Genomic DNA, 11,035 nt, shown 5'->3' with positions numbered 1-11,035 from the left:
CTGCAACCTATTTCAGTCATTTGATGCCAATGAGGCAGAAAACGGACGCTTTAATTTCTTAAAGTTTTACATCGTACGACATCTAAATTTTTTCTGTCTTCGACTCATACTATTATTTTAAAAGGATAAAAAATGCAAAGATTTTGGTATTAGGACAAACATTGCTTTGTAGCTGTTCTGAGGGTTTTTATACCTTTCATGCATTGTTGTTTTAATAGGAATGTATTCACTGGATAGACAACAAATGCTTAATTTTATGTGCATACAAATGTTTTATACATACAAGCATAAAAACAAAAATGTTCAAAGACACAAAAGGAAAGTATAGAAGAACAATGAAATTCACCCTCCAAGCAAGTGTGAACAGTGATTCTGGTAAATAAAATGGTTTTCAACTGTTGTAATTCAGAAGTGAAATAAACAGAAAATAATATTTCATGGAAATTTTAAATTTGAAAATTGTAACAGAGACACAAATTTAAACAGGTAACTGCTATTTTTCAATTAACTGCTCTAAACATACTTTGAACAATTTTCCTTTTTCCTTTAAAGATCCAAAAATTTATGGAGGGATAGTTAGCATACACCCCTCCCTGACAAACTTTTTTTCTTTAGTAGTACCTGGGTAGCACAGATAAAGTAGCATTTTTAATTTCTTTTTTCAAAGAAGGTTTGGTACAAAAACTGTTACTCTTTTAATATCTGTTTCACCCTCCTCTTTCAGATCGGCTTCCCCCACAACCTCCTCTGGAAGACCCATAACCCGAGCTACCATGATTCACGAGGAGCAGGGTATACCCTATCTACAGAAGGTAGAAGGCCTCGTTCTTGTCTGCCACCACGCTCACGAACACTTGAATAAATATCACTCCAACTGCTTGAGTAACTTTCTCTACTTCTGCCGTATCCAACCTGTCCTTTGTTACTGTTATAATCAGTATAGCGACTGCTTCCACCATAAGTCAGAGCAGGCCCTCGAGTAGGTGGGGCAGCACGGGAGCTACCTGTAGGGTCAATGGTCAAGTAACAGCAAGATTTAAATATTTAAATGCTTTCAAATATTTGAAATAATTTCACCAACTGGCTTTATTAAGTCCATGTTTGGGAAAATTTGCTTTTACTTGCCTCTGAGTACAGGATGTTAGATTTACAAGAAATTTGAAAAGTAATCATTTTAGACCTCAAGAAATTTTTTTTTTTAAAGTAAAATGCTCAGCAACATTTTCAGAAATGGGACTGAAATGCTGGCTATTTGAGCATGTGTGCTTCATACTACTGAAACACTCTCCTAAATTTGTTTTTAAAAGTTAAAATATTTTTTCCTTAATGTGGAAAAAAGACGAAGAGTGCCAATTTACACTTAAAAGCAATCAAAGTTTTCAAGTTATTAAGAAAATAAAGGTCCTCAAACCAAAAGGTCACAGTAGTTTTTCTTTTTCCTTTTATGAACAAAATTTCATCAAAAACAATCTGGCCATGTATAATTCTACTTTATACAAGGCATAGCTGGAATCTTACCATAGCTCCCATATGAATCTCTGTAGGAACTTCCACTGGGATGATCAGAATAATCTCTATCATGACCCCCACAACCATCACGATCACTAAATTTTTAAAAAAAGGATTAATGTCAGAATTAACAGCTGTAAAGATTTGATAAAAACAGTTGTTCAGAATACCTGTATCCTCTTGAAGAATGATCATCCTGAGAACCAGAATGGCCACAATCACGGTATGCATAGTCCCTAGGCGGAGCATAAGCTCTGATGTCTCGGGCACTTGGATAATCTCTGCTTGAAAAGCTTAAATAAACCAGCAAGTAATAAAAACAAAACAAAACAAAACATCAATTTGTTATACCAAGAATATATAAAGAACCCTCACAATTCAGCAATAAAAACAACCCAATTAAAAAATGGGCAGAGTACTTTTTTCAATAGTCATTTTTCCAAGGTAGTTAAGCAAATGCACAACAAGCACACAAAAAGATCATCAACAGCATTAGTCATCAGGAGAAATGCAAATCAATCCCACGAGACACCCCATTCATACCTACTAGGATAGCTACAATTTTTTTTTTAAACTACAGGAAATGTGGAGAAATTGGAATCCTCGTGCATTGCTAGTGGGAATACAAAATGGTACAGCTAATAAGTAAAAGTTATTTTTATGTTTAACTGCAAACAGTTAAACATAGGATTATAACACACGACCCAGCAACTCCACTCCTAGGTGTAAAAATGGAAAACAGGTACAGAAATACAGCAGTTGTTATTCACAACCAAATGTCCATCAACAGACAAATGGATTAATTGTGGTATATACATAAAATGGAAAATTATTCTACCGTAAAAAAGATGAAGTAATGGTAATTTCTACAATATGAAAGAACTTTCAAACATTATTCCAAGTGAAAGAAAAGAGAAAAAAAGGTCACATATTGTATGAATCCATGGATATGAAATATCCAGAAAAGGTAAATCCACAGAGATAGAAAGCAAACTGTTGGTTGTCAGGGAATTCACAAACGGAGGAATGTTGAGCAATGCTGAGTAACTTTTGAGTATTGATTTTGTTTGGGCAGTGATAAAAATATCCTGGAACTAAGAAAGAGGTGTGATGGAGGCACACACTGTTAATGTATGAAATGCCAATCAAATGTTCATTTTAAAAATTAATTTTGTTATCCGAAGTTTACTGCAAAAAACTATGTATCAACTATGACTGAACAATTCACGTATTTTGTGATTTTCCTTTACCTATCTTTAGGATTGTAGCCATCATCTCTTGCTGACATGCAGTCATCTCTCTGGGATGACAGGGGTTCTCTACGTGCAGGACCTCTATAATAGTCTCTTGCACGAGACACTGAACCTTTAATTTTAAAAATACATAAGTATCTCAAGTTAAGAATTGTAAAAAAATTCAAACAATTATTTCTTTCCTCTGAAAAACAGTATTTTAACATTATTCCTTCTAAGATTCTGAAAACATTTTTAATTTGACCTTTAAATATTAAATGTTATCTTCTGACATATTCCTTCCCTACAGACACTTTTGTGTAATCTTTAAATCACCATCAGTAGATAAAATCAGTCAGAAATCTGGACTAAATATAAATGATTTTGACACAACTTACACAAATTGAATGATTAAATCTCCCAACAACTGCCTTATTATCTTACATCTGTCAACTTCCTTGTTACCACCTTACTTCATAAATATCCCCCAGAGTATTTCAAAAGCCTTTTTAATCTTGCCATGTTTCCACTGCGTTGTTCCCACTACCATTGAATTATTTTTTCCATATGCAAATTTTGTATTTTAACCACCATCCTGGTTAAAACCCTTCAGATCACAAAATAACATTGCTAACATAATTGCTTCATATTCTAGCTTCTATATTTCAAATCAGTTTTCTCAACACTTATTTCAATGAACCCAATAGTTTCTAGGCTTCAGGACACAGACATCATTTCTTGGCACTTTACCTGTTTACATGTACTACCACTGTTTAGATATGATAGGTGTTTATTAATACAGCAAGGACATTTACAAGTGACTGTAATTCAATGAATTAAATAATTGTAATTCATCTACTTCTGATATTGCCTTTTCTCTTTAGCCATCTTACGCTAACATAAAATTTAAAATTGACATTCTTCCTTTCAATCTCTCCACTTACATTAAACTGTGTTTCTTCCTGCTTATCAATTATCCTCATTTTTCCTATTACCACTCCAAGACTTTTAAATATGCCACATATATGCGATATCGGCTCCTCTATGCCTTTGCTCATTTATAAGTGTTTATTTTTCCCCTTAATTCTAAAAGTTGATCATGTGGCTTAAATATTTCTCATGATTTACATATTCCTTCTTATGTTTAAACCTAAGATTCTTCCATAATTGAAAGCCCATTCATACTAAGAACTGCTCTTGCCACAAAGATATTTTTTTCCTCTTTTTTATACTTCTTGTATTTCAAATGAATTATCTGCAGACATTAATGGTAGAAAAAATGTGGCTCTCAATTTCGATGTTCTACCCATCCAAATCTATCCTTCAAACTTTAATTCTATTTTTATACACCACATGCTTACTGCTAAGGCAAATGATTATTTTCTATTTATTAGGCTTTATTTATTCTGGATACTCTCTTCCCAATGAGGTGATTCTTGGAAGCAAAAATTTATGTCGTACGTCTTGATATACTTCTTGGTGTTATAATAAATCACATACAATGCCTGCACCACCTAGGAACCAAAATTTCTAGTAAGTTTTAGATACAGGAACTCCAGGACCCCATTAGCAAGGGTCCTGCAGAAGAACTCATTTTGAGATTAAGAATGTATTCACCATCATCTATATCTGAAACAGTATCTTTTTAATAAGGCATCATCATGAGCCAGAAAAAAGGACAAATTATTAAAGTGACCAGTGTTCAATTACTTCTAAATCAGTAAAGAAAAGAAAGCCAGTGGTCAAAATACATAGTCTGAACATTCATTCTCAGGCCAGAATTTCCTCTCATAACACATTAAAATTTAAATACATAAAATTTTAATGTTGAAACAACAGGAAAAGTGTACTAATAATCAAAGTATCTGCAGGAACTTTAAGATAAATTAAGAGGAATTCCACGGGAAATGTGGGCCTAAAAGAGATCTCTTTTAGGCCCACATTTCCTTAAAGATTAAAAACTGCCTTAAAGATTAGAAACAGCAGGATTTTTTTTTAAATGTGATTCTGAAAACTTAACTAGAGAGATGGAAAGAAGCTAGGGGTCAATAAACAGGCCCATACACTTGTCACTTTCTATCTTCCTTCTAGAATTTTAAGTTAACTATCTTACGTAAAATAGCTGTGGCTACTGTCTTTTCTATCAGAAGGCATTTACCTCGTCCTCCCATCTCACTACTCCTTTGTGCTGGACCAGAAGGAGCAGATCTTTTAGGAGGAGGACCTCCACTTCTTGAAGATGGGCCTCTTTTAATTGGAAAGGTCCTCTGGAAGAACTCATGTTGGGGTTAAGAGTATACCCACTATCAACTATATTAAAAACAAAGTCTTTTCAGTTAAGTACCATTAAAACAGAAACTGTTTATAATCTCTGCTACTCCATACTGTGTTTCTTAAAGTTCATATGTGAATAAACAAATAAAATTCAGTATTTTCCTGTATGACATAAGCACAATTCAAAAAAATTATGGTAAAAGTCAGTTTGGAAAAATTAGGAAGAAAAGGACTCAAGAATTTAAGGATGTGGCATTTTATATGGATGAGAGAGAGATCAATTAGGGAAGAACTGGAAGGCCAGAGGGTAGAAGCAGAACCATGCCATGTAAATGTTTCTAAATCTAGATAAATTATAAATAAAAGAACATTTTTCATCAAACTAGAAAGGAAATTAAAAATGTTCTTATAATCTGGTGTCAACATAGCTGTTTCAAACATTAACATCACATACAGAGAATTAAATAAAAGAACTTCAAAGAAAAATAAATATATTATCTGTGGTAATTTTTCACTTTCTAGAAAATTTTTCACTATATATTCTACTCCCTTGAATTGTCAAAGGTAAGCAGAAAATGTACATTCTTATATTTGGAGGAGTATAAATTGGTAACTTTCTGAGATTAAGTAACGGAGGAAAAAAATCTTTCCACACATTCAACTTAAAATGGAGCAAACTGCAATTCCAGGTTGGGAAATACTTCCTAAATGAATTTACATATGTAATTTAAAAAATTAGAAGCTAAGTGTTTGACTGCTGAGGTTTGGTTAAACATCAAACAATAAAAGTGGTTAGACACACAGACTGCCACAAAAAAGAAAATTGCTCCCTTCCAAATAAGTTTAAAAAAAAAAAAAAAAAAGAAAAAGACTGTGCTAAAAATGCACAACTGTATGATGGTGCTGTGAATAACTGATTGTACATTGTGGAAGACTGTAGGGGGTGTGACTATACCTCAATGACATTGCATTTAAAAAAGTAAATGAACAAATGGGGGAGGAGGGGAATGGGATGTTTTGGATACTGTTTCTTATTTTAATCTTAATTTTAGTTTTTGTAGTGAAATGCCCAAAGTTTGATTGTAACGATGAAAGCACAACTGTATGATGATACTGTGAATAAATGATTGTACACTTTGAATGACTGTAAGTTATGTGATTATGTCTCAATAAAATTCCATTAAAAGAAATAATCATATTTAATGAGGCATCTTCCACACAGCACAGACACATATATGTGAAGCAATTTTTAGCCTTTTCCTAAGTCAGAGACAAGTTGGAAAATCTAAAGAAAGCCCTTGATAATTCCAACAGATTTGTTAGCTTCTTTACAGAGGGCCAAGGTCTTCTAGAATTTCCCAAATCAAAAAGAATGGGAAATAATCTGCATAGCTGTTTGCAAATGTATACGAAGAAAACAAATATTGTAAGGTAAATGCTAAAATATGGAACAGTGTTTATCTCTATATTGTGGGTATTTTGAGTGATTTTGTTTCCAGTTGTGTGGTTTTCAAGAATCCTTAATATTTTATGATGCTATTCGGGCCGAATAAAAAATGAATTAATACATTTAGAAGTTTATTCTCTATGAATCACTGATTTAAATTCATAATTTTCCTGAAGTGGAAAATTGTAATGTATGATTAATAGAACAGTTTTGCAAAAACAATTGTTGAAGCAGAGCCAATGAGAAATCATGAAAAACATAAAACTGCGTTTACATGGAAACACGCTATTTCATTACAATACATAGTTAGTCACCATGAGCAAGGTGGTGATTTTTGTACATTATTTCCAATCAGTCTTATAACTCTAAATAATTCTTTGGTATATTCAAACAATTCTATTATCAAATGTTTCATTCTTCATCCAATGCATCTCATAGCAATTTGTTTTGGTTATAAAAAACAAAATAAAAGCCAAGGTGTCTACACGTTCAAACTTAAGTTTTTCAGTACCATGGCCTGTATCCTTATATTTCAAAACATTACCCAACTGTCCTCCACGTGAAGAATGCCCCTCTTGCTCCTCCACTTCCTCCTCTTCCACATCTCACACTTCTTAGAAGTCCCCTGCTTCTTGGAGGAGGTGGCAGCTTCCGCCTACCACCACTCTGAAAAGATGGTTTGTTCCCTGCTCTACTTAATAGCTTTTCCATCCAAAGACTAAAAAAGATAAAAGTGTATTTAATGTTAAGCTAAATTTAACTTAATCCAAAAAGCTTTACAAACTAATTTATTATTGTAACTATAATGAAATTCAAGATCAATAGTTTTCCCCAAAGCATTTTCTTTTGAAATGACCAGCCCTTCAGTGCCAAACAAATGAGACATTTAATTGGGTAACTGCCTTCCATTATTGAGTCAGCCACACAAAAGCATATACATTACAAAAACTTATTAAAGTGTACTCTAATATTAAAAGCAAGAGATTAGTACCTCTTACATTTCAGGAGACTGTGGCACATCAATTTTCTACAACATGTAACTCATTCCCTTATAGTCCCACCACGTATTTAAAATTTTCAGTGTCCCAAAGGTATCCGAATGAATTTCAGTGTGTCATTTAGAAGATAAAAATATACAATGATTTAAGTAAGGGAATCATATTATTTCTTCTATATTCGTAATTACTTTTGAACATTTATTCTATTAAACACTGAAAAGGAAAATGATCCAAAATGATTACAGTTCTGTTTACTTTAGTTCTAGTTTTATTTATTTATTTTTCTTTAAATGGGAACTTTGTCTGGCATTACCCATTATTTCTCATTTTACTTTAGGTATAACCCTAAAAAATAATTTTTAATACTACACATTTTTATGTCTCAGAAATACCCAAATGTCCTAAACTAATCTACTAAAACTTGCTAAAGATTTCACTCTTAAATAGGCTAAAGTGATTCTTAAAATCGTAATTCAGATGAGCATAACTGCTCTACATAAAACACTGTAGTACCTTCTATTCAATTCTTTTTCTTTTAAAGACCTAATCCACTCCAAGATCAGTGGTAGATCTGGGACCCTCTCCAATACGAATACCCATACATACTTTGTTCCTATTTTAGGGACTGATAAGCTTTTGCTGGGACCAACATTTTTCCCCAGATCTGTGCATCACTCTCCTCTTTCCCAACATTCAGTGTCTCAACTAACACCTCTTTCTATATAAAAATACTATTCACTCTCTCATTATCTAATTAAATTACCTACTTTAGTTTCTTCCTACCATTCATATATAGGTGAAATTTCTTTTTACCTGTATAATTCTTCTCTTTCACCCTAAGCATAAAGGGCCCAAGAAAATAAGTACTTCATCTCATTCACAACCATTTCTCCAGTTGTTAAATCAGTGGTTGCCATAAGCAAGCACTCAATACTTATCTGCTGAATTTAGGAATAATGCCTGCATAAAGAATCTACATGATTCTTGTATTTGAAAATCGAAAGAAAACAGAATCATCACCAATTACTACACACTGCCATGATGTGAAATACATCCCTATGCCTAACACAAACCAGGAGCCAAATTGAAATTTCAGTTACTATCAAGCCTCAAAATATGAAAAAATAAGTCAGTAAGACTGTACAGAATATATACTGCTATGCACAAGGAACTGAGTTTTAAGAGAAATTACTGTATGTATTCAACATTAGAGAACTTACAAAGTACTAGGAGATAATTTAACAATGAATAAGTAAATACACAATACAGTGAGCATAAAAAGATACACCTACAATATAAGATGGGAAAAGAGAAAAATTTTGGAGAAAAATAGGTAACCTAAGTTTAATTTTGAAGAAGAAATTGTTATTTCTGAGGAGGACATAGGAAGAATGATTCTAAGCAAGTCCAAAAACACAAGGAGGAATAAAATACAATACAGCATATTAGGGGAAACTTAAAAGTACTTCAGAAAAATCAAACAGATTGGGATAATGTAAGAAAAACAAAGTTTCTAAAAGTGCCTAGAATGCATATAACCTTTACCTTCAATTTTAAGGAGTCTGGTTCTCAAAGATTCACTTAAAATCTAAATGATAGGAGACATACAATTACTAGATTTCTAAGATTCCAGGGAGACAAAGATCATTTTGTTTTATTCATAACACATTAAACAGATATTGGCTCAAAGTCAGCCCTGAGCCAATACCATAAAATGAATCACTAGATGTGTATTTAAGAAAAATAACTTTGGTTAAAGGAGTAACATCTACCCAGAGAATGGAATTTTTTTTAAGGAGAACAAAGTTACCAGCAGGGAGGCCAGTTACTAGCTATTTCCAATACCCCACCTTCTTCCATGTGCCCACACATCAATTTTGGTCTGCAAGAACTGGATACTCTTTTGAATGTAAAGGTCCTGCTCAAACACAACTTACACTAAGAACCGTTTTTAGCCAGGAAAATGGGAAGGAATCTTCCCTATTTTTCCAGGTTCTTACGCCATAGGGATTTTCTGTTAGTTGAAACAGCTTTTATAAATATTAGCCTTAAAAAATAATTTTGTTTTTGTAAACAATAATTTTTGTTACAATTATTTTTGTAGGCTTTAAATCTAAAATAGAAGTTTTAATGTATCTTGCATCCTTTCACATATATTTTAAGTTTTTTTATGTGATTTAAAAAAGTTTATTGGAAGACTGAAGGCAAAAGTTATTTGAATTTTATGATATTATGCTACCTTAAAAAAAAAACTAAAAGGAAACAGACCTAAAGATTATTATGACTTTACCTTTCCATTCATGTCTTTGGCAGCATCCTTAGCATTTGCAGGGCTCTCAAAAGTAATAAAAGCAAAGCCTCTGGACTTGTTTGTTTCCCGATCCTTCATTAAAAGAACTGTAATACATGTAAATTTTTATAATTTAGTGTACTTCATAAAACAGAACTTTTCGTTTTTCAAGATCATCAATCATTTGCAATTTTCTACACTTCTTAATTTGATGCCCTTGATAGAGCACGGTATCAATCAACCTAAGTTATACAAAACCCTCTTACATTTCACTTCATTACTGGGATTCTAAATACCAGTAATGAATAACTCCAGTTAGGCTATCATGCCCTACTTCAGCAACATATTAATTGTTGTTTCTCTTCTCAGTATACTCAGGATACTAAAAGAAATCTTTGATCCTTTAACCCAAAGTTCCAAGAATTCCCAAAAAAAAAAACTATTTCAATTTAGGTGTTCATAGGTTTACCATACAATTGCTTTGAAAAATAATATTTGTGTTGGTACTAAAGGTTACCTTCCACTATAGGACCGTGTTTCCCAAATACTACTTCAAGTGTCTTTTCATTGGTATCTTGGTTGAGACCGCCTACGAACAGTTTCTCAGGTTTATCTGCTTCCACCATTTTGCTGTAAAGTTAAAACAAGAATACATATGTAGGAAAAAAAATACCCTATAGTGTGTTTAAATGATAAGTACTCTACAGATGAAGTACTCTACAGAAGCTAACATCTTTTCATTGTTTCTTACTTCAAAGAAGGAGAAAAGATACGGCAGAGCAAAAAGAGTACTGATCTAAAGGGAAAATGTTCCTGTTTTCTAATAGTATCTCATTAAAAATTTATTAAAACCGTGATGAGGAAGGTTTCAGTAATTCTTTTGGGTTGCAGTATGTAAGGCTTCAATTTTTTAAATGTGACTTTCTTTTTACCTGAAAATAAACATTAAAGAAGTTTCTAAATCCTACCTAAGCTTTAAGATTGTAAGCTTTAAGAAATATAAATATCTTAAACATGCTTTCCATGTATGCCCTTTTAACTGTGCACCAAATACTCTCATTTTGGTTTAAAATAGTTCACTTTCCAGAGTCATAAAGAGTTTTGTTTAAAGTAAGTCACAGAAGTAAGAACGGCATTCAAGTCTTTAATGAGGGAAATTTAAAGTTTGTGAATATCTAATTTCTTCATAAGCTTTAGTAAGGCTGATTAAAATAAACTGATTTACATGGAATATCAAAATTTGATGATTTCTATCCACTGAATAAACATTTCATCACTTGGGGAC

The 11,035-nt window shown here is 32.6% G+C and overlaps 1 pseudogene; it reads right to left on the bottom strand.

The window, feature by feature from the left end:
* Nucleotides 1-695: 695 nt before the first annotated feature.
* On the bottom strand, nucleotides 696-10,376 carry LOC119524190 (annotated as a pseudogene).
* Between the last annotated feature and the right edge of the window lie 659 nt (nucleotides 10,377-11,035).

The sequence above is a fragment of the Choloepus didactylus genome, chromosome Y (genome assembly GCF_015220235.1).
Source record: "Choloepus didactylus isolate mChoDid1 chromosome Y, mChoDid1.pri, whole genome shotgun sequence".
Taxonomy (NCBI): Eukaryota; Metazoa; Chordata; class Mammalia; order Pilosa; family Megalonychidae; genus Choloepus; species Choloepus didactylus.
Note: the sequence above shows the minus strand (reverse complement) of the source record. Positions and strands in the feature narration are given on the sequence as shown.